General features: G+C 41.1%; 1 long non-coding RNA gene across 1 annotated transcript; it reads left to right on the top strand.

Annotated features, from left to right (window-relative positions):
- Positions 1–23: 23 nt before the first annotated feature.
- Positions 24–2,086, top strand: LOC309477042. The gene is made up of 4 exons (XR_014198493.1): positions 24–168; positions 1,455–1,550; positions 1,584–1,864; positions 2,012–2,086. It is a non-coding gene; the product is annotated as an uncharacterized lncRNA (long non-coding RNA).
- The last annotated feature ends 23,189 nt before the right edge of the window (positions 2,087–25,275 follow it).

Genomic DNA, 25,275 nt, shown 5'->3' with positions numbered 1-25,275 from the left:
AATGGGTGTGTGTTTTCTGCCCCGGTGATCTTGACTTTGAGCTCATTGAGTCTGAGGAGAATCTCTGCAACTCTTCGCTGACTCTAGGATTCTCACTCTGGACTTTTCCTTTATATATATTCAGGGATTTTATTAACAATTCATTCCACATCTCTCTTCTTCTCACAGGTGAGATATATGTTTGGTTTTGAATAGGCTACATAATTAATTATTAATTTTAGCCTACTTGAGGAGTTTCATTTTCATATATGGATGACTGGATTATTTACCATTTTATCATACAATGTTTTAATTGCTTAAAGGAGCACTTCACCCATGGGAACATTGATCTTTATTGAAAGTGGGTCATATATGTAGTCGAAATGTAAAATTAATTTTGAATTTGATGCCTTCTTGGCCGAGGAAAGAAAGAAAGTAACTTCAGGACGCATTTGTATGAAAGACACCAACTCCCACAATGCACCACATTGCACAGCTGCGCAAGCCACTCCCACTAATCCAGAAAGCGCATATCTACCTAAGAGAAATACCTCTTCCGTCTACAAGGCTAGCTACCACCAGAGCTTGAAATTAATTTCACACAAAATGTCTAGTTAGTTGGCGAACTCATTAGTGAATTACTCTTCATTTGTATTTCTTTCGAAGTGGTGAATTATTGCATTGTAACGCTACCTGGATGTTCAGTCAGATGCGGTGCGAAACTAGGATAGTTCACAACACAAACGTCCGTGTCCTCGTCTGATTCACAACACAAACGTCCGTGTCCTCGTCTGATTCAGAGATTTCATCCAGGAGAAGTTGTCATTGTTGAAATTCTTTGCCACAGTCGGACTCTATCTCTGTGTTCGTAGCGGTTCGTAGTTGCATAGTGAGATCACCGGCGCCACCAGTCCGCCCTAACCCGAGCCAGTCCGGGCTCCTCGTCCGCGGCAGGCAGGTCTTCTGCCTCGGCTGCTCTTCGCTATAATGCGTCTTGTAAAGGTAGCCACAAACACCTGATTCAAGCATCAGACTTCCGAAATCATCTTCCTCTATATCATATTGAGCACTCTCCTCCGCTATTGTCATAACTTTACATCTGTCTCCACAGCGCCTGTTAGCTTAGCTTCCAAACAAGATGGAGGATATTGCTTTTAGTTTCAGAAAGTCAAGTCCCACCCACTGATCTGTAATAGGCCTGTAGCGTGAGCGGTTCCCGCCCCCTGGGAAAGATGAGGAACGAGTGTCTGTAGTCTCTACACTTTTCAATGAAATGTGACTTCCTGCTTATTATGACGCAAAATGATGATTTTTACGTCATAATATGCAGGAAGTAAAACACTTAAATCCTTATTTCTCCCATCTCAGGGAAAAATGGATGAAAAATCCACATTTATTATAATATATGACTGGGTTTCTAACAATACAAAGCTTAATGCAAATGGGTGAAGTGTCCCTTTAAACATTTGTCTCAGGTTCAGAGTTTATATTATGAAGAAATGCATGAAAACACGACGAGTGAAACATGAATCTTGAGAAGTTCAGACGGAGCAGCTGCAGTGATAAAGACTGTGAGTAGATTAATATCAGTCATTCATTTCCAGTCTCTGTTGATCCAGTCGGAGCTGTAAAGTGTCGTTCTGATGAATCAAATATGATCAAACATGAGGTGAGAAGAGAAAGATCTACTGAACAAATTCAAATGGAGATTATAAATGAAATCACACATCCAGAAAACTGCTGGAGCCTCAGAAATCACAGACCAGCAGAAAACAAGAAGACTGAGAAAAATGGAGGACAGAAATGAGACACAAACCAGTGAATCACCAGAGGAAAGAGGAGGGACGTGATAGATGTGACAGTATGAATATACTAAAGCCACACTGTGAGTGTTTGATCATTATTGAACTTAATTTAATCTTTCATCACGTTTTAGTCTGTTTTAGATTATCACATAGCCTACATTTATAGAACATAATCCCATAAACTCCAAACAGCATATATGATGATAATCTAATATGTATATTTCTAGTCTCCTGTGATCCAGACGAGCCTGTAAAGTTTGATTCTGATGTCAAAACTGAGGAGAGATTCTCATCAAACCCTTCATCATCATCATCATCATCATGTTCACTCCTGGACTCTTTTAGTCTCATCTGATCACACACACACTCATGAACAGTGTATTTCTCAGATTCTCCTGCTGATGAACTTCACTGACAACAGTTTCACACCATGGACATTTCATCCTCATCTTCATCTTTATCTTCATCACACACTGACTCGATTCACACAATATTTCGCTGCTCATATTTAAGACTGAAAAATTCTGCATTTCTATCGCTCATTGTCGACAGCACTGTTTTCCAGCATGTTTGTGGCGAGCAGGACGAGGCCGAGGGCCGTGAGAGAGCGGCGTGAGGCCGGTGGTGTGATCACTGATGAGCGACTCCTGTGAGACGCACCGGTCTCGTATCTCTCACGGAGGAGCGGAGGCATAAGAGGAGGAGCGACGACAGTGGAGAGCGAGAGAGGACAGGCCTGGACTTATGTTGTGGTTTATGTTTTATTATATGTGACTACAGTCGTCTGTGAGCAGCTGCTCTCTTTTACTTTCGTTTTCTATTTGTTTAATTTATTGTATTAAAGTCTTTGAATGTGCGCCGGTTCCCGCCTCCTCCTTCCCACAATAATGAAGTTTGCTACACTGTTGATCTACAGGTTTTGTAAACTCAGTGTGGAAGGCTTTGGCTGAGGTTTATCAGTACATCTTTCATAAGCTTTCATGTATATCACACTTTCAGTTAATAACAGACAAACAATATTTATGACCCACAAAAGCAACACACTTGATGTGATGAAACTTGCTCTATATGCCTCTATATGTATAGATTATGTGGTGGAAAACTAAATTCTACCTCTGAATATGAGACAAACTTTTCCAATAGTCTTTGATGAGGTTTATTTTCTTGCAAGAAAAGGCCAGCAGAGACACAGACACACAGAGAGATTATAGACTGACGGTGAAGTGAATTGTTCCTCTTTTATAGTCTCTCTGTTATCTCTATAGGGGACAATGATGGTTTTTACAACCATACCTGGAACATTCTTAGACTTCATATACATAATATACTTCATTCTTACATAATCATATTTTACCCTTGAGTGGAGGCTCCAATATTAGAATAAGGTGTGTTTGCTCTTTTACTGTTATATGATGGTCACACACATCTTAAAGATAAAATTTCTTCCACAATTACAAAATGTAAAAATACAATAGAATTAAATGTATTTAAAACTAAAATTAAAGATCAGCTATGAATACAAATGTATGTAATCCTTGAGATATTTATATAAAGAAACATCATTCAGTCTTTATATTGTCTGTGAAAGTGTGTTTAAATAAGACAAAGTGTGTCTGAGAAGTGCTTCTGTTTTTAACCTGTTAATGACCTTTCTAGATGTTTGACACTGAAACACAAGAGATGAATCTGGATCATCACTTCCAGTCCAGAACCGCATTACCACATGTATTTATCACAAAGCTCGTAGATCATTGTAAACTCACAGTTCTGATGCACAAACACACTGTAATCCCACAAGCTTGCTTCCGCCTGCACATGTCCTGACACATCCAACATTTACGTGCTTCCCTCCATTACACACCTGACTTCTCTTCTCTTCTTCTTCTTGTTTTATGGCGGACCGCAAACAAATATGTGCATTACCGCCACCTATCTCAAAAATGGACCATTGACACATACTTTAACCTATCAACCAACATAAATTCCCCTTATTTACCCACATAAAAGCTTCATAGAATTTCACCCGGCTCTGCATGTTCAGCTTCTCCGTCCACTCTCAGCCCCCACACCTGACTTCTCTTCCTCTCTGGTTACCTTTATACTAATTAGACTCAAACTCACCCGGTGTCCAACAGTGGAACTACAACAGACATTATATTATAGAGCATAGTGGCTCCTACAAGTATGAAGTAGACTGGCAGTCATTTATGTTTCTGGAAACCGGTTTGCTTTGAGCTCATACTTCACAGATGTGTTCAGACATATTCACTGATGATAAAAGAGACACACAGGGAATGTTGCACATCTTTCCTGAACAGAGGAGAACTGGAGAGAGAGATGAGGAGCTGAGTCAGCACTTTCACATCTGTTGTTTCACACAGTTTTCCTGCTAACCTTCCTCTCGACTGCAAACACGTATTTAGAAAATGCAGCTCAAATATCCAATAAACCCTCATTACAACATATTTAACTAATTAAAAAACGCATAAAGATACATGTAAATATAATTAGACATACTAAATGAATAAATAACTATCTATACAAACAACTGGATCTCCTTATGACTCAAACTCAATGTTAATGGTCAAACACACACAACAACAACATAATGCTCAGACATGAACAACATTTAGTTCTTATTATTAAACAGATACCTTAATCTAACTTTCTACCTAATGGTATACACACACACACACACACACACACACAGGCTAAAAATCAGAATTCGGTACAGAGAAATATCAGATAAGGAAGCTGCTCTTACAGTGACGTAAAACACTTTATAGAAAAGTTTGGTGATTTAAATTACAATGACCACACACACACACACACACACACACACACACACACACACATACACACACACACACACACACACACACACACGCTGAGAATCAGGATTCGGTACAGAGGAATATCAGATTAGGAAGCTGCTCTTACAGTGACGTAAAACACTATAGAAAAGTTTGGTGATTTAAATTACAATGACCACACACACACACACACACACACACACACACACACACACACACACGCTGAGAATCAGGATTCGGTACAGAGGAATATCAGATTAGGAAGCTGCTCTTACAGTGACGTAAAACACTATAGAAAAGTTTGGTGATTTAAATGACAATGACCACACACACAACACACACACACACACACACACACACACACACACACACACACACACACACACACACACATGCACACACACACACACACACACACACACACACACACACACACACATACACATACACACACACACAGGCTGAGAATCAGAATTCGGTACAGAGGAATATCAGGTAAGGAAGCTGCTCTTACAGTGACGTAAAACACTTTATAGGATGTAAGTTTGGGTGGTTTAAATGACAATGACCACACACACACACACACACACACACACACACACACACACACACACACGTGCACACACACACGTGCACACACACACACACACACACACACACACACACACACACACACACACACATACACGTGCACACACACATATTCACACGTTAAACACTTTATAGGATTTAAGTTTGGGTGGTTTAAATGACAATGACCGCTTTGTAATTCATTAAACTCTTACAAGCTGGGTGTCTGACAAACATGACACACAACAAACAAACAACAACAAGATAGCAAATAGTTTACATTTAGCTTATTAAATCTTTGTCCAACTGTAATCACTTGACATCAACAAAAAATATATGGACACATTTGGAGGAAATTAAATATTTTGGCATTCCTCCACCACAAACTCACAATTTACAGCACTGGAGGAACTCGATGCAGAGACCCTGCAAACCTCATCCTAAGAGGGGTGATTTGACCACTGTCTCGAATTTAGAGACGTATACTGCCTTATAGGGTTATGGGGAGTAGTGGCTTTAACAGAGAGACTCTAAGAAGAGGAGGCCTGCCATACTCACACCCAAGTGGTCTTAAACTGTTTTTTCTACTTGTGAGAAACAACTATGTAAGATAAATCCAGCTCAGAGCCCGAGAGGCGAAGGGCCAAAAAACCTCTCTGCCATTTAAGAGAGTGACCCCTTATCTACTGTACCTGTGGCAGGGCCGGCTGCCTGCATGGGGCTCTAAGGCCTCAGTATGATGACTCTTGCATGAGAGGAGACCTGAAAGAATCACCAAGTGGATTCAAATTTATAGACACTCTGTTGAGCTCTAGAGAGCGGAGACCTCAGCAGATAACTCTCTGGAGGGAGAGGAAGCCTAACCACGCCTCTAAGCCCACAGGGAGGCAAACCTGCTACTTGTGCAATACTAGCCGACTTCAGATGTGGGCTAGAGACTCAGTGAACAAGTAGCCGAAAGGGAAACCCATCCTTCAAGGAGGGGAACAGAGACTGAATAACCCTGTAGATAAAACATATAGTAAACATTTTTTTTTTTGGGAACATTCTGTCTACGTTTGTTTTAACTGCAGGAGGCACCTAGTGCTATGCTAACAGCGCTGTGAGGCTACAACGGGTTGTTTCTCACTGTGATCGGTTGGTCTTAGGTTGGTCACACAAAAAAGACCTGAGCCAGACCATCAGAATAGATTATCCTCATCGGTCTAGCTCGTTGGGCCTGATGTTATGGGCGAAGGGGGAAAGAGGAAGAGGAGGGTGTGCACAGGGAAGGAGGCAATTACCTGCCTCTGCTTGTGCCAGGACGCTCGTGTCAACTTCCCTGACACCCTGCCTCTTCCTCCTGGACGTCTGGGGTTAGACCCTGACCCTGGTCCAGGTCCCCCGCTGCCATGGCAACTCAAGCCTGATGGTGGCGCTCCATCACCTCCACCAGCTCCGCATATGCGGGGCAGTGGGGCTGGGCAGGTTCAGGTCCATTTTGGTATCTTTACCTGCTTCTGTCCCATCCTGCTCATCCGGGCTCGAAGCCAATAGAGCACTGGCTGGTGGACCAGAGGATGTCTCAGAGAGTGCATCCCCGCCCAACAGCTCATTCTCGCCACCCACCGACGAGTGTGAGAGAGTCACTCCACTCTCAAACTCGTCGTCGAGCTCCCTATGAGATCCCCACAATCTGAGTCTACTCTCGGACTCGGCACGAGCGGGACCCGAACTACGGGGCAAAGATGACTGTCCCTCTTCTCTCGAGAAGACAGACGAGAACGGAGACAGGAACACTACAGAAACACTGCAGGAACAGTACAGGAACACTTCAGAAACACTGCAGGAACACTACAGGAAAACTGCAGGAACACTGCAGAAACACTGCAGGAACACTACAGGAAAACTGCAGAAACACTGCAGGAACAGTACAGAAACACTGCAGGAACACTACAGGAAAACTGCAGGAACACTGCAGGAACACTACAGAAATACTGCAGGAACAGTACAGGAACACTGCAGGAACACTACAGGAACACTACAGGAAAACTGCAGGAACACTACAGAAACACTGCAGGAACAGTACAGAAACACTGCAGGAACACTACAGGAAAACTGCAGGAACACTGCAGGAACAGTACAGAAACACTGCAGGAACACTACAGGAAAACTGCAGAAACACTGCAGGAACACTACAGAAACACTGCAGGAACAGTACAGGAACACTTCAGAAACACTGCAGGAAAACTACAGGAAAACTGCAGGAACAGTACAGAAACACTGCAGGAACACTACAGGAAAACTGCAGGAACAGTACAGAAACACTGCAGGAACACTACAGGAAAACTGCAGGAACAGTACAGAAACACTGCAGGAACACTACAGGAACAGTACAGAAACACTGTAGGAACAGTACAGAAACACTGCAGGAACACTGCAGGAACACTACAGGAAAACTGCAGGAACACTGCAGGAACAGTACAGAAACACTGCAGGAACACTACAGGAAAACTGCAGGAACACTGCAGGAACACTACAGAAACACTGCAGGAACAGTACAGGAACACTTCAGAAACACTGCAGGAAAACTACAGGAAAACTGCAGGAACAGTACAGAAACACTGCAGGAACACTACAGGAAAACTGCAGGAACAGTACAGAAACACTGCAGGAACACTACAGGAACAGTACAGAAACACTGCAGGAACACTACAGGAAAACTGCAGGAACACTGCAGGAACAGTACAGAAACACTGCAGGAACACTGCAGGAACACTACAGGAAAACTGCAGGAACACTGCAGGAACAGTACAGAAACACTGCAGGAACACTACAGGAAAACTGCAGGAACACTGCAGGAACACTACAGAAACACTGCAGGAACAGTACAGGAACACTTCAGAAACACTGCAGGAACACTACAGGAAAACTGCAGGAACAGTGCAGGAACAGTACAGAAACACTGCAGGAACACTACAGGAACACTGCAGGAACAGTACAGAAACACTGCAGGATCAGTACAGAAACACTGCAGGAATACTACAGGAACAGTACAGAAACACTGCAGGAACACTACAGGAAAACTGCAGGAACACTACAGAAACACTGCAGGAACAGTACAGAAACACTGCAGGAACAGTACAGAAACACTGCAGGAACACTACAGGAAAACTGCAGGAACACTGCAGGAACACTACAGAAACACTCCAGGAACAGTACAGGAAAACTGCAGAAACACTGCAGGAACACTACAGAAACACTGCAGGAACACTACAGGAAAACTGCAGAAACACTGCAGGAACACTACAGAAACACTGCAGGAACACTACAGGAAAACTGCAGAAACACTACAGGAAAACTGCAGAAACACTCCAGGAAAACTGCAGAAACACTGCAGGAACACTACAGAAACACTGCAGGAACAGTACAGAAACACTGCAGGAACACTACAGGAAAACTGCAGAAACACTGCAGGAACAGTACAGAAACACTGCAGGAACACTACAGGAAAACTGCAGAAACACTGCAGGAACACTACAGAAACACTGCAGGAACAGTACAGAAACACTGCAGGAACACTACAGGAACACTACAGAAACACTGCAGGAACACTACAGGAAAACTGCAGAAACACTGCAGGAACACTACAGAAACACTGCAGGAACAGTACAGAAACACTGCAGGAACACTACAGGAAAACTGCAGGAACACTACAGGAAAACTGCAGAAACACTGCAGGAACAGTACAGAAACACTGCAGGAACACTACAGGAAAACTGCAGAAACACTGCAGGAACACTACAGAAACACTGCAGGAACACTACAGAAACACTGCAGGAACACTACAGGAACACTACAGGAACACTACAGGAACACTGCAGGAACACTACAGGAAAACTGCAGGAACACTGCAGGAACACTACAGAAACACTGCAGGAACAGTACAGAAACACTGCAGGAACACTACAGGAAAACTGCAGGAACACTACAGAAACACTGCAGGAACACTGCAGGAACACTACAGAAACACTGCAGGAACACTACAGGAAAACTGCAGAAACACTGCAGGAACAGTACAGAAACACTGCAGGAACAGTACAGAAACACTGCAGGAACACTACAGAAACACTGCAGAAACACTATAGGAAAACTGCAGGAACACTACAGGAAAACTGCAGAAACACTACAGGAACACTACAAAAACACTGCAGGAACACTACAGAAACACTACAGGAACACTACAGGAAAACTGCAGAAACACTACAGGAACACTACAAAAACACTGCAGGAACACTACAGGAACACTACAGGAACACTACAGAAACACTGCAGGAACACTACAGGAAAACTGCAGAAACACTACAGGAACACTACAGGAACACTACAGGAACACTGCAGAAACACTGCAGGAACACTACAGAAACACTTCAGGAACAGTACAGAAACACTGCAGGAACACTACAGGAAAACTGCAGAAACACTGCAGGAACACTACAGAAACACTGCAGGAACAGTACAGAAACACTGCAGGAACACTACAGGAAAACTGCAGGAACACTACAGGAAAACTGCAGAAACACTGCAGGAACACTACAGAAACACTGCAGGAACAGTACAGAAACACTGCAGGAACACTACAGGAAAACTGCAGAAACACTGCAGGAACAGTACAGAAACACTGCAGGAACACTACAGGAAAACTGCAGAAACACTGCAGGAACACTACAGAAACACTGCAGGAACACTACAGAAACACTGCAGGAACACTACAGGAACACTACAGGAACACTACAGGAACACTGCAGGAACACTACAGGAAAACTGCAGGAACACTGCAGGAACACTACAGAAACACTGCAGGAACAGTACAGAAACACTGCAGGAACACTACAGGAAAACTGCAGGAACACTACAGAAACACTGCAGGAACACTGCAGGAACACTACAGAAACACTGCAGGAACACTACAGGAAAACTGCAGAAACACTGCAGGAACAGTACAAAAACACTGCAGGAACAGTACAGAAACACTGCAGGAACACTACAGAAACACTGCAGAAACACTATAGGAAAACTGCAGGAACACTACAGGAAAACTGCAGAAACACTACAGGAACACTACAAAAACACTGCAGGAACACTACAGAAACACTACAGGAACACTACAGGAAAACTGCAGAAACACTACAGGAACACTACAAAAACACTGCAGGAACACTACAGGAACACTACAGGAACACTACAGAAACACTGCAGGAACACTACAGGAAAACTGCAGAAACACTACAGGAACACTACAGGAACACTACAGGAACACTGCAGAAACACTGCAGGAACACTGCAGGAACACTGCAGGAACACTACAGAAACACTACAGGAACACTGCAGAAGCTGTTTCAGGATCTTTAAACCAGTCTCTGATTTATTGTCATCTTGATCAGATGATGCTGATCTGCACAATAAAGAGAAGCAGTTATTAAAATTATAATAATACACTTGTGATATAATGTGCTCAGAAGGGTTTAAGACGCTAAAATGTTATGGGTTACAAAAATGAATATGAACAAATCTGTTGAGTGTGAACACTGTGAAAGGTTGGTGATTTAAATCCGACACTACAAGTAAAGTAAATAAAGATGAACAAATAATAAAATACTGCACAGACTGTATACAGATCAAGGTGATTGTGATGATTTGAGTTTACAGTGACTGTATGAAATAATGACTGATTAATCAGCTGATATTTGCCTATTTAACTGTCTGTACAAATGATATTTCCGTAATTTGATGTTATTATTAAATCATCATTATATCAGTCGTCAGCTCTGGATCTCTAGATAACAGTTTATGTGTCTGTCACTGAAACACAGGACTATTGGTCAACATATAGAAATAATACCTTGTATAATACAGAACACTTTTACTCTGTAAACTCTAGATCAGTAGATCAAGAGTTTCTGAGCTCAACAATAATGCCGTAAGCAAAGCAATAAAAACAAAGCAAAGGTTTAAATAAACCACATTTCTTCCCCATTCTGACGTCTGTACAAATCTGTGCATGTTTTGAATAACAGAATATGAAATATATGAAACAGGTTTGGCAGGAGTGATGTGTCTGAATCTGGCTCAGATCCAGTGTTATTCTCTACATGATCAACTTCATGAGGATAAAATGAGTAAAATGATTTTAGAGGAAGAGCTGATGACACAAATCTGACTAAATAATAAAAGATACATAAAAAACTGTGAATAATACAGTAATAACTTACAACTTTACTATGATGTGTAAATATTTACTGCATGATAAAGATTGAACAGAAAGAAGAGCTTGTGTTTGAATGTAAAGTGTTATTGTGTGTCAAATGTGGGTCTGTAAAATTATTAGAAAACATGAGATTAGTTTCCACTGTTATGCTTATTAATAATCAACTACATATTTCTTACAGACAAAATGACATTTGTACATTATCCAAGTTGCCAGAGTGTATTAAAGATATGGATGACCAGTAATGTTCTTATAATAAATGATGATAATCATAAATAACATGATATTATTGATTGGCCATAATCCTGTACACAGAATCTCTTGTAAACAATCTGCATCAGTGTGTGTTTCTTCATCATGTCCAGTTAAAGATCTGGCTGATCCTTCAGCGTTATTCACCTCAGAAACACCAAAATACAGAACATGTTTCTGATGCAGAAAAGCTCATAAAGCGTTCATGACTGGATTACTGTAATGCATTACTAGATTATCCTGATCATTATCAATCAACAAACTACAGTTATAGTGCAAAATACAGCAGCTAGAGTTATTACCAGATCAAGACAATATCATCATATAACACCAGTTTACCATCTCTACACTGGGAATCTGTTACTGACTTAATTATTTGTGAAATAAGTTAATTTACAGATAAAAACAATGCTCAATTAACCCAGAGAACGAAACACAGGTAATGTGTGTGATGCTCCATTGGCAGAGAAGGCCTAACAGTGCTTTGTTCCTCCTACATCTGTTATATAAGCGAGTGTGAGCGGTGAGATCAGCAGTGTGTTCTCTGTATTCAGTGTGTTCTCTCTGTATCTACTGTTGTCACTGCATGACTTTATCTTTATAGTCTTATCTCTTCTTCTCACAGGTGAGATACATGTTTCTAAATGCATAATTTAATTATTCATTCAAGCCTAATTTACTGAGGAGCTTTATTTTCTGACTGGATTATTTGCTATTTTAACATAGATGCTTTGATCACTGCTACTTGTAAATTATTGAATGTTTGTAAAACTATAACAGTGTAATCATCATGTCTCTTTATATTTATCGTCATTGATTAAATTAGATGTAAGCCAGGAAGAAACACATGAAGACAAAGGGTATGGAAGTAAAATAATGGCAAATGCTTTTGAAACCAAAAAAGCCTGTTGAATTGCACTACTTGAAAAAAGAAAAAATGCATTGTATTAACCATGCTTACATTTTAATGCATTGTATTTTTAGGGCTTGCATTTTTATGGGCTGAAATTCAGCATGGCTGAATATTTAAGCTGTGAATATTTCAATTCAAATCATTTCAAACACATTTTCATCATTAAAAATGCAATAATCCATATTCATCTTTCATATTTCATTTCCAAAATATTCAAACTGTTTAAAAATACAAACTATAATATTCAACAGGCAATTTTCGGTCCATTTTATTTTTCTTTGCAAATTCGCTTGCACAAATTCAGTGGTTCAAATTCGACAGAAAATTCTAGTTGACATCCAGGAACTGCAGGAAAAGCAGTAGATTACCGAGCATACTCTCCATCTGCTGTTAGTCGACCTCCCCAGCAGGGGGTGCAAGCGCGTGTTGATGCATTCCCCAGATGCGGATGTACAGATCCAATGTTACATGTGAGGTTGACATATATTTTTCTTGGTTGTTTAGTTGCCTTAACTTTATATTGCGGCGATGTGCTGCATGCAGAAGGCATGGGTTTCCATGCAATAAGAAGGGTTTAAACCCTTAAGAAGGGTTTCCCTCAATACTTCAGGACATATAAAACGCTTAGTGTAGCTTAATGGACTAATACAGTGATATAAAATACCAAACTCGCAGGCAGGCAGATGGACTCAGAATAACTTAACGCCAAAGTTTAATGCTGAGCGTTTCCCAGTGATAAACTGGCATAAAGTTGACTTGACGTTTGCACATTTAGGGACCGTCCTTAAAGTTACATACATTAGCATTTTAATAGAAAGACTTACAGTCATAAAACCAACTGTAAAATCATGTAGTGTCAGGCATAATGCGCACCCTTTATATTTTTGATATTTAATCAAATAAATTGAAGTTTGCTATAGAGGGTTTTCACGACGCGTCATCAATCCGGAAGTCGGCCATTTTGGAGGCACTGAACGTAAACAGTGCCATTGAACTGAACGGACTTGCACATTTGGCTGATTATTGCTTCTGAAAAATGGTCGAGTTTTTGGTCTGTACTCATCGGTCGCACCGAGAAAAAACATTTCTAGTTCTATAGACTGGCGAAAATTAAAGAGAAGAGTGCAATAAAACTGATGAAAGATGGCGTTTGTGGTTGAGAGAGGCACAGCATCAGCCACATGTGTAAATGCAGCGTTGACTATGGCTAAAATTTTGACGTAAAATAGTTAACTATGGGTACATTCACACCGTCAGTCCAAATCCGATTATCTTTGTATCCGACTGGAATATGATCTAAAATGATGTCCACACTGTATCGCAACTGTTCAGAACCGATTTGTGTGTCCACGCAGCTCTTTGACAATACGGCATTGATGTTGCGTTGATGGAGGGGTTTGCATTTGCAATATAAATGTTTTCTTATTTAAATTTTACTATATGGAAATGTGTCGCCGCCGCGCTGGACTACAGCGTCTTGAGCCTGCTGCAGAACTGTAAGAGGCTGGTATGCACAACTCTTTTACACATTTACCCAAATAATTATACGCCTGTTTAACCAAAGCTAATTTGACAATGTCACTTCTCTGTGTTTTACGGCCCTGACGAGAACGTCGGTCTCCTCGGCTGTGAACCGCGCCTGACAAATCCGCCGTTATAATAGCAATCCGCCATGGAACAAGCACGCCTGCTCTTAAAGGGAATGTGAAATGATGCTCTGATTGGTTTATTTCACGTTACGCCCAAACCACACCTATGAATAATGAAGCGACTTCAGACCAACACATTTTAGATTTGTGTCGGGTGCAAGAGTCATTTATCCCGCCGGTATAATAGCAACAGCGCTCAAGACCCGCCCACAAAGTTACTTGCATTTCATGTAATTTCACATTTGATACTTGTGATTCAGATCGTTAAAATAGGGCCCAAAGAGTGAAAACATAGAGAAGGAGTGAAAGCAGATCAGTGAGACTAATATAGTAGACTAATATCTGTATAATTTAACCATGTGAAAACCATCTTCAGCTATTTATTCATGAGTGTTCTGCATGAAAGGCTTTAAAAACTGACATACAGAACATTTTACAACTATAACATGAGTGAATCTATGATCTGAATCTATATCATAAGTTCAGTCAGTGTATTATAATTATGATGATAACGGGTTGTTTTCTTCATTTACAGTCTCTGTTGATCCAGTCGGAGCTGTAAAGTGTCGTTCTGATGAATCAAATATGATCAAACATGAGGTGAGAAGAGCAAGGACTCACATAAAATCACATTTATATATTTGTCATTTATCATCAACATATACTTCTTTATTAAGAAAGAATATTGTACTGTTAATATGAGATGTTGTAATAACACTGAGCTCATTGATCAGGAGTTGATCTGATGTCGTGATATAATGTTATATCGCTTTAATTAAACTGTGATTGATCTCTGAATTCAAATGGAGTGTAGAAAGAAAATCTCATATCCAGAAAACTGCTGGAGCTTCAGAAACACAGAGCAACAAAAAACAAGAAGACTGAGAGAAAAATGGAGGACAAAAATGAGACAAAAACCAGTGAATCACCAGAGGAAAGAGGAGAGAGACTTGATAGACGGGAGAGTATAGAAATAAAGCCAAACTGTGAGTGTTTGATCATTATGGAACTTCAATCCTTCATCATAGTTTTAATGTTAGATTTACTGTTGTTCCCTTTCAGTCGGTCTCTCGACGTTACGGTGGACCAACGAATAGGAATCTCGCCAGTCTCGAGTGTAACTAATCGAGCCAATGAACATTGGCATGCAAAGATTTGCAGCGGCTGCTCTGCCACTCAGCGTGGGTATATAATGAGCAGAAGGTGCAAATGCATCTTTAGGCTTTCGCTGAGGAGCTGAGCATCTGTTGCTCCTGCTTCTGAAAAATCTAATCATTTCGAGCCAAGGGAAGAAGCTTCTGATTGCGGTGTTTTGGCGATACGGTGCTTGCAGCGGTGGTCACACTCAGAGCAGTTCATTCCCCCTACGGAGAATACCTGGGATGATCTCAAGATTTCAGTGAGGGCATCTTCTGTTCTGCCCCTCCCTCTTCCACACCGCAGCCAGTTGAGCTTCCGAGGGAGCGTGCCGGACCGTCTAAACGATGTGCACCAGTCTTTCCTTCGGGGCTCCAGCCGATGACCGGATGTCAATCGCAGCATTGGAGGGTGAGCTTGAAGTTTCTGGGGAAAAAGATTCGGCTGCGCTGCCCCATTTGGGGACAGTAGCGTTGTCTGACTCAGAAATGATGGCTTTGCTTTCTACGGGCCGCCAAGAGCGGGGGGCTCATGTGGAATCCTCCACCGACCTCGAGGCTGGATGATTGCTTTCTGTGGTCGGACCATGCTGGTTCTCAGCGCCCTACCTCAGTATCTTTCTTCCCGGAGGCGAAAGATGAGATTATTAAGTCATGGACGGCACCTTTCACTGCCCGAAACCAGCTTGGTAACTCCTCCCTAACTACCCTTGATGGCGGGTCCGCTAAGGGGTACACGCAGATTGGACGGGATGCGGAGGTTCTAGGTGACCTACCTCATAGGGGTAGTGAACACCATCACTTCAGCACGAGCAGAGTCTACGGAGAAGACCCCTGAACTTGCTTGATCAGAGCCGTGCTTTCCTTCTTGCAGCAGGGGTTGGAGCGAAGGCTGTCTCCCTCCGCCCTGAAGTCGATGCTGCCGCCATCTCAACTAACCATAACTTGGTGGAGGGTAAGTCAGTTGGGAAGCATGATCTGGTCATCAGGTTTCTTAGGGGGGGCGAGAAGATTAAATCCACCCCGCCCTCCTTCTTTACCCTCTTGGGATTTGTGTCTGGTGCTCAGAGCACTCCAGAATGCCCCATTTGAGCCCTTGCAATCAGTAGACTTGAAAATCTTCTCTCTAAAGACATTGCTCCTGGTTGCACTGGCCTCCATTAAGAGGGTAGGGGACCTGCTGGCTTTTTCTGTCGACGAATCATGCCTAGGGTTACTCTGAGACCTCAACCTGGCTATGTGCCCAAGGTTCCCACCAATCCCATCAGGGACCAGGGGCCTCATTTATAAACGTTGCGTACGCACAAAAGGTGGCGTATGCCGCTCTCTACGCAATAATTGGTATTTATAAAAAGCAAACTTGACGGGAAAATGTGCGGTCCATCACGCAAACTCTGACCCAGGCGTACGCACAAAAACGGGTGAAATGAGAAATGGTGACACCGTCGGCAGATGGAAGAAACACGTGAAAGTGTGTGAACCTGTAGACCGTTGTGCAAAAGAAATGGCAATACTGCCTCTCATAAATAACATGAAGACTTCACAAAGCAAGTCTTACAATTAACAGCCTACACAAACACCCGTTTGATCGATCTGCAGTGTAAAACAAACGAAATCAAATGAAGATTACAACAGAAATGCAAATTAACACATATTTGCAAAAAGAAAAGTGAACTGTGTTCTGCAATAATATTGGCATGTTATGCAATTCATCCTCATAACACATCTGTAGCTTGACAGATGCAATCAAATGGATGGTAATAAAATGCCATGATGCCATCACAATGCGTACTGACGCACAATGGCTGATCTTGCGTTACGTTTCTTGGTTTTCCTCTCTGTGTTTGCCATGATTTCGCAATCGATGAATATTAACTTGAGGGCGTTTCACGGACTATTTATTGGCAACTATGGGCGTGACATGAAGCCGCAAAAGCTGCGCTACATTTAGAATTGATTGTGATTTATTAAGGGAAAACTGCGTAGGATGTGCGTGCGCACGGTTTTATAAATCCGAATATTTCGGTGCGTACGCACGTCCTATGTTTCATCCGTACGCCACTTCTGACGCAAACCCTACGCATAGTTTTATAAATGAGGCCCCAGGTGGTGAACCTGCAATCGCTGCCCATGGAGGAGGCAGACCTAGCCCTGACTTCGCTGTGTCCCGTCTGCGCTCTGAGACGGTAAATGGACCAGATTACGTAGCTTTAGGACCTCAGACCAGCTCTCCGTCTGTTATGGAGGCCAGCAGAAGGGAAAGGCTGTCTCAAAGCAGAGGATGGCCCACTGGTTGGTGGATGCCATCGCCTTGGCTTATCAACCACAAGGCAAGCTTTGCCCGCTCAGGTTGGGTGCTCACTCTACTAGGAGTATTGTATCCTTCTGAGCACTGGCGCATGGCACCTCTCTGACAGATATATGTAGAGCTGCAGGCTGGGCGACACCCAACACGTTCGCTAGATTCTATAGCCTACATGTAGAGTGGGTATCCTCCTGTGTTCTCATCTCAAACAGGTAGAAGACACCGCTTGGGCCCGGCTTGTGTCAGCTTGCTGTGCCAAGATATGCGCTATTGCTCCAGAGAGTTCCTACAGGTAAATCCTGTGAGTCCTCCATCACCCTCGGCTGCCGGACGTGGCAGAGCGATTATGTGTGACCCTATGGGGATCCCATATGTTTAATATTCCATGGCTGCTCCTAAACGGAAACTTGTGTCTTTCCCTTAGCGGTTCCATCACCATGGTTGCTGTACCACCGCTGGGCGGCCGGGTTACGGCTCGGCTCCTCAGCGAAAGCCTAAAGATGCAGTTGCACCTTCTACTCATTATATACCAGAGCAGTTGCTGCAAATCATTGCATGCCAATGTCCATTGGCTCGTTCAGTTACACTCGAAGTAGATTGGCTCTCTGGCTAGGTTCCTATTCGTTGGTCCGACATAACGGTTCTGTTCCTTCCTTCTGGCAAAGAGGGTTACATACGTAACCGAGACTTTTTCTCTCCTGTCATAAAATGGCACATTCAGACAGAATTATCAGATTGACTTTCTGCAGTTATGAAACATTTACATATTTTATTTAATTGAGAGATTAGTTACTGATCAAGAACATATTAAATGTATAAATTCAAAGCAATGTATATAATGATAATCTAATATATGCATATTTCTAGTCTAATGATCCAGACTGGCCTGTAAAGTTCGATTCTGATGTCAAAACTGAGGTGAGATTCTCTCATCTAACCCTTCATCAGTGGGACAATCAGGAGCTGCTGAATCATCATCATCACCATCATCATCTTCATCGGTCTATTCACTCGTGTTTTCTGGAATCTTCTACACACTCTTCTGAACACAAACACACTCACCAAGAGCTTCTTTTTCAGTCTGAACTCTCATTGTTCTCCATCACTAATCAATAGTATTGATCTACTGTAAATATTTCACACACACTGTTTCTGTCCCTTTAATGACAATGACTGATGAAGCTTTCAGTGTCCTGTATATAAGACAAAATACTTTTAAGAACAGTCTTTTAAGAGAAACACTAAAAGACATTCAGACTCTAACTCACACACACACACTCTCTCTCTCTCTCTCTCTCTCTCTCTCTCTCTCTCACACACACACACACACACACACACACACAGCATGTGTTTTGATTGTGTAAAACTGAAGCTGCTGAAGAAACCTGAGCTAAAACACCAGGAGAACAAGCAAACGCCACAGAAACACTTCAGGACTCAAACTGGGACTTCATCAGCCTTATCACCTGTTATTATTTTTATTATTTTTATGTAGATGGAAACAAATGTCTTTCTTTATTACTTGTGCTCCATTAAACATTATCTCAAAACTTCTTGTTGCTTTTCCTTGTTAACAAACACGTACACACAAAGTTCATACCTCGTAGACACAGCACAAGAGTAACTCCTCCAGCACACTACACTGCAGTGCACTCACAAACTGTGTGCTTCCTTATTACCAACCGCTCACACACTTGTACTCAGATGCTCTAATTATACACGGTCACAGCGCCACTCAGTGGACAACAGCAGCTTTGCAACACAACAAACGGCTCCTGCATTCACTGCTGCATCATTTACATTTATTCATTTAGCAGATGCTTTTATCCAAAGCGACTTACAAATGAGAACAATAGAAACAGTTAAACTAACAGTAAGACAACAATTTGCAAGTGCTATGACCCTTCTTAGTTTAATCTAACGCAGTACATGTAATTTTTTTCTTTTTTTTATATAATAAAAAATAGAATAGAAGAGAAAGTGTTAGTATTACTGGATCAAGTGCTGCCGAAAAAGATGCATCTTCAGCCGTGTCTTGAAAATGGACACGGACTCAGCCGCTCTGGTTGAGTTAGGCAGATCATTCCTCCAGCAGGGAACAGTCATGGTGAAGGTCCGAGAAAGAGATTTTGTGCCTCTTTGAGATGATGCACCACAAGACAACGTTCGCTTGCAGGCGCAAGTTTCTGGATGGCACGTAAGTCTGAAGTAATGAGTTTAGGTAAAAGGAAACAGAGCCAGGGGTTGTTCTGTAGGCACTCGTCAGTGACTTGAATTTGATGCGAGCGGCAATGTGCAACCAGTGCAATCTTGTGAGGAGAGGAGTGACATGTGCTCTCTTCGGCTCGTTAAAGACCACTCTGGCTGCATTCTGGATCAGTTGCAGAGGTATGACAGAGCAAGCTGGAGACCGGCCAGGAGAGCGTTACAATAGTCCAGTCTGGATGGAACTAGCGCTTGGACAAGGAGTTGTGTAACTCTGATAGGAAGGGCCTGATCCTCCTAATGTTGTACAAGGCAAATCTACATGACCGGGCAGTTCTATTGATCATCAATCACAACTCCAAGGTTCCTGGCTGACCTTGATGGAGTTATAAATGATGAATCTAGCTGAATGGAGAAGTTGTGATGTAGTGTTGGGTTGGCCAGGACCACAAGTAGCTCTGTCTTCGCAAGGTTTAGTTGAAGGTGGTGGTCCTTCATCCAGCCAGATGAAAGGTCTGTAAGGCAGGCTGAGGTACGATCAGCTACCGTCGGATCGTCAGGCTGGAATGAGAGGTAGAGTTGTGTGTCATCAGCGTAGCAGTGATAGGAAAAAACATGTTTCTGAATCACAGATCCTAGTGATGTCATGTAGATGGAGAAGAGAAGCGGTCCCAGCACTGAGCCCTGAGGCACTCCAGTAGCTATATGTTGGGTCTTAGACACCACGCCCCTCCACGACTAGGGCTGGGTAGTGACACAAATTTCACAATTCGATTCGATTTCAATTCACAAGGTTGCAATTCGATTTGATTTCGATTACGATTCAATTCGATTCAATATTGATTATTTTGGATATCAGGTACAATACATTGCAAATTTTCTCAAGGAAAACAAATCTCTTAACTATTATTGTAAACTATGGGAGTCAGTTGTAGCCTATTGGCTTCATTAGCCTACTATAATATTGAAGATAAAATAAACTGATTTGTATACAAACACTTAAAATACACTTTTATTTATTTTTATAATAATAAAGTTAATTAACTATCCAGATCGTTTCCAGCAGTAAAAGGTGCCATCCATGATCTAGTCAGCTCTCCATGCACCTCGGGAAAGAAAGGCACTGGGGTGGCGGGCTCAGAACCTGCACGACCCGCCTCGAGAAACCAATCATCCAACCGAGACTGAGTGGGACACAGTGGAGGGGTCCACTCAGCCCGACAGCCGCGGCGGCCCGCATCAGCATGGCTGATAACTGTGGATTCGACTTAGGCAACATTTTCACAGTACTGTAGCTTTGCAGAAAGGTTTCTTCAAGCATCTCAGAGACGTTCCCGCAGTTCTTCTGGATTTAGTCTGTCTCAGTTTCTTCTGTTTCTTCATGTAATCACAGACGGACTCGATGATGGTGAGATCAGATCATACCGGCTGTTGTCAGACTCCTTGTGCATACACAAATCTCACTGGATTATTACAATTAATGGCAAAAAGAATGTTTGGAAATGTAAACTGATATTTCCTACTGACACACTACAGCAAAAGATATAAATAACTGACTTAAAACACATTTTTTTTGGAGGGGGGGGGGGGGGGGGGGAAGGTATTAACATGCCTAAGACTTTTGCACAGTAATGTATTTTGAACACAATCTTTCAAGAGCAAGCGGTTTGCGAATCCTGCATTGAACTCCGAGATTTGAGAAGCAGTCGTCAGTGAAATAAAGGGAAAACAGCAAAAGTTTAGGATTATACTGCTGTGATACCGTGGTAAAGATGAACTTTAGCCTCTGATTCTTCACTCGTCCTTGGGCAGTGAAAAACACTGGCTTTACCTTCACATTATAGAGCACAGTGTCTCCTGGATATGATGCTCTCCAGTGTCGACATGATCAGCTGCTGGTTTGAGGTTCGAGTTTTCCCTGGTGTCTGAGTGCGCAATAAGTGGGCGGGTAATATGCTAATGTTTCATCTTGACGTCACAACGAAACGGCTTATGACTCGTTTGAAAATTGATTCATTTCATTGACTCAGAGTCGACTCTTACTTTTGAAAGACATTAACTTTATATACGGTGAACTTTCAGATTTAAAACTTTGCAGGAAGTTTTCATTCACTCAGAGCTGTGTTACACACTACATGAAAGGTCATTCACTCAGAGCTGATACACACTACATGAAAGGCCATTCTCAAATATCCATAATAGGGGCCCTTTAAGGACAAAAATATCCCCATTGAAACACATTAAAACTAAATTTTTGATCCCAGGGCCATTTAACTATAAAATGATGCAATCTTTGTCAAGAGGCTTTCATTCTGTTGGCAAAGGCTTCAAAATGTAATCAATTGACGCCAATTGGATCAATCATGCAGTGATAATTGTGTGGGTGTGTTGGGATGTCACAGTGTGGTTTGTATGCGTGTAATCAAGAAATTGTGTGTGTGTGTGTGTGTGTGTGTGTGTGTGTGTGCATGTAATATTTGAGAGAGAGAAACTCTACTGCAAATCCCAAATCCCACCGCTGTGTCCCAGAGGAGTGTTACTGCATCTAGTGTTGGAACTCTGTTACTGCACCAAACTAATCTTAAACACATCAACATCAAATCTGGAACAACTTACTTAGATTTCTGGCTTTGATTTTCTAGCAGTTTTGGAGTTAGTGCTGCTAAAGTTTTGAAGTTGAAAGCTCCAGTGCTACCAACTAAGAAAGTTAATTTGAGCCCTGTAAATCTAGTTTTATATGTATTGTTACTGTATATGAGTTTTCATCTTAATGTTCCTCATCGGTCATTAAAGAGAATGAAGGAAAACACCAACCTGTTTGTTCCTCTGTATCTTCATCTCTCATTCTGCAGGGTTCCTCCTCAAACTCCATCTTTCAGTCGTTTCTCCTGTGGGAAGATGGGAATAATCCCAGGATTTAATCTCTCATGGCTTCACCGACTGAAGGAGTGAACTGTCATCACACAATCCTCTCAGTTATCCAGCTTCATTTACAAACAATTTAATTTCAGTTTCTAACTCATCTAGCTGCTTTCTGTGTCGCTTTTACATTATATTTATCATAGACTGATTCAGTTATAGAATTAGGGAGATTTATGCATCAACAAATAAACATTCTTGAACTCAAAATGTCTTCATTATATGTTATTTCTGAAATAACAAATTCTTCAGTTGCTCATATTGTGTGACATCTTGTCTATCAGGTTTCAATCATTTATTACATACAATATTGCTCAACACAATTCATAACCTTCACAAATGTGTCATGTGATCATCCAGTCAGAGCTGAGTTTACGCGCGTAAATCTAAATCGGACATGACGACTAAAGGAAAAAAATCGTTTTTAAACTCTGATTCGGATTAATTCAGAGTTTGACCAAACATTTGATATTTATATTTTACCTGGTAATTAATATAATTAATACAATGAACGTACTAACAGTTTGACACAGCAGATTTACAGCAGCGTGTTGTTCTTGTCCTCCAGTCTCCTCCGTTTCTCCTCTGACTGTGACTGCGGCTCGGGTCAGTGTTGACACCTTGTGGACAAACTCATTAACACACACATGATTTAATATCAGCTACACTAGTTTTCAGGTTTCAAATTAAAATACTGTTTGTTTGTAGTATAAAAAAACTTAACCAATGTGATTAATGTTGCTGTCATTAACTAAGTTAAATGGAATAAAGTTTAAATAAAGTTAAAATAAAGTGCGCTGCTGCCATCTCGTGGTTGAAAGTGGCACTACATCCCTAAAGATCAGATTCTTTTTCAACAGATCTCTCACAATTTTTTTTATGTAAATGAATATATTTCGAACATTTTAGATTAGATTATATGTAGGCTGTTTCTAAAGATCCTTTTAGATTAATACATGTCCATTATGTCTTGATAAACTTTCCTGTAGTTTCCATGTTCACCACACGATGGCGCATCACACACAGGTTCAGTGTAACGAAAAATGTGACAAGCATTTTATAAACGATTTATTTATACGAGTTCATTTTCCTGTTTTTTTTTTTTTTTTAACATGCATAGTTTAATGACGTAATGGATATAAAAAAAAATAAAAGTTAAAATAAATAGCAGAGCGCAACCTAACACTTTTTGACTCTCTCAGTTTGTGTAGGCCTAAATCTACTTAGGGTTCAGAGTATTTATTTTTCCCACATGTATATTAGCCTACACTTGTGTGGTTTAGACAAATCTCTAATGTGGGACACGCATGTTAATTGGGTGTGTGAAAGACTTCAGCAAAGATTGTATTTTTTACGAATAGCCTATTATGGAGTAAAAACACAACCTAACACACAGGGCTCGTTATAACACACTTGTTTTAAATACTTCCACACATGCTAGCATGACGAAACCTAGTGTATTTACTAAATGCCATTTCAACACTATTTAGAGAAAAAAACTGCGCCAAAATTCAGAAATCTTTGGAAGATATCACCGAACATTTATTTAACCATAGCAAAAGTAAATGTCTTACTTATGGTAAATTTTTGTGTTTATTTTAAATTAGACTAATTTGATATTATTTTAATCTCCGATATGTTATTTAACAGTTGAGCTAGTTCTTTAAAGCTTCGCAGCAGAAGACACTAGCTGGGTTTAAACCCCAGTTGTGCAGGTTTATTGTGTTCTGAACTGCTGGATATCTGTGTTTTCCCGTGTGTTCATTCAACTCAAAAATTATTTCATTTTTAATTATTAAAAAATGCCATTATTTTATATGAAAAAAGTTAATAATTGTATTTTATTGATAAAATAGTTTAGTTTTTTAGTTTTATTTATTTATTTATTTTTATTAGATCATATAGCATTTTAATCTGGGGCTCGTTCTTCGTACGTTGCTTAAAACATCCGAGATCAAATGAGACATCCAAGATGATATAATCGTGCTAATCATGATCCGGCTAATTAGGTTCTTCGAACACACCTGCCGGATATGATTAGTATAGCTGGATTGAGTTATCTGAGATAATTGCGCGTTCATGCGCTGGTTTAAAAGGGGATATGTATCGATAGTAGAAACATATGACAAGCCGTTTTAGCTTAAATTGAACCCAGCGTTACTCGTCGTAATTGCATTTTTACTAGTAAGAATTAAATTAGACAGCTCTACAATTCAGTTATTACTAGTAGCAATTACAATAACAGAGCTCTCTAATTCAGTTACTAGTAAGAATTACAATTACAGAGCTCTCTAATTCAATTCTTACTAGTAACAAATGAATTGTAGAGCTCCGTAATTAAAAATGAATGGAAGTCAATGGAGACATATGACTAGTAAAAATTAATTTGTAGAGCTCTCTAATTGTAATTGTTACTAGTAAGAACTGAATTGTAGAGCTCTGTAATTGAATTCTTACTAGTAAAAATGCAATTACGACGAGT

The sequence above is a fragment of the Leuciscus leuciscus genome, assembly GCF_965113295.1.
Source record: "Leuciscus leuciscus genome assembly, chromosome: 16".
In the NCBI taxonomy this organism is placed as follows: Eukaryota; Metazoa; Chordata; class Actinopteri; order Cypriniformes; family Leuciscidae; genus Leuciscus; species Leuciscus leuciscus.
Note: the sequence above shows the minus strand (reverse complement) of the source record. Positions and strands in the feature narration are given on the sequence as shown.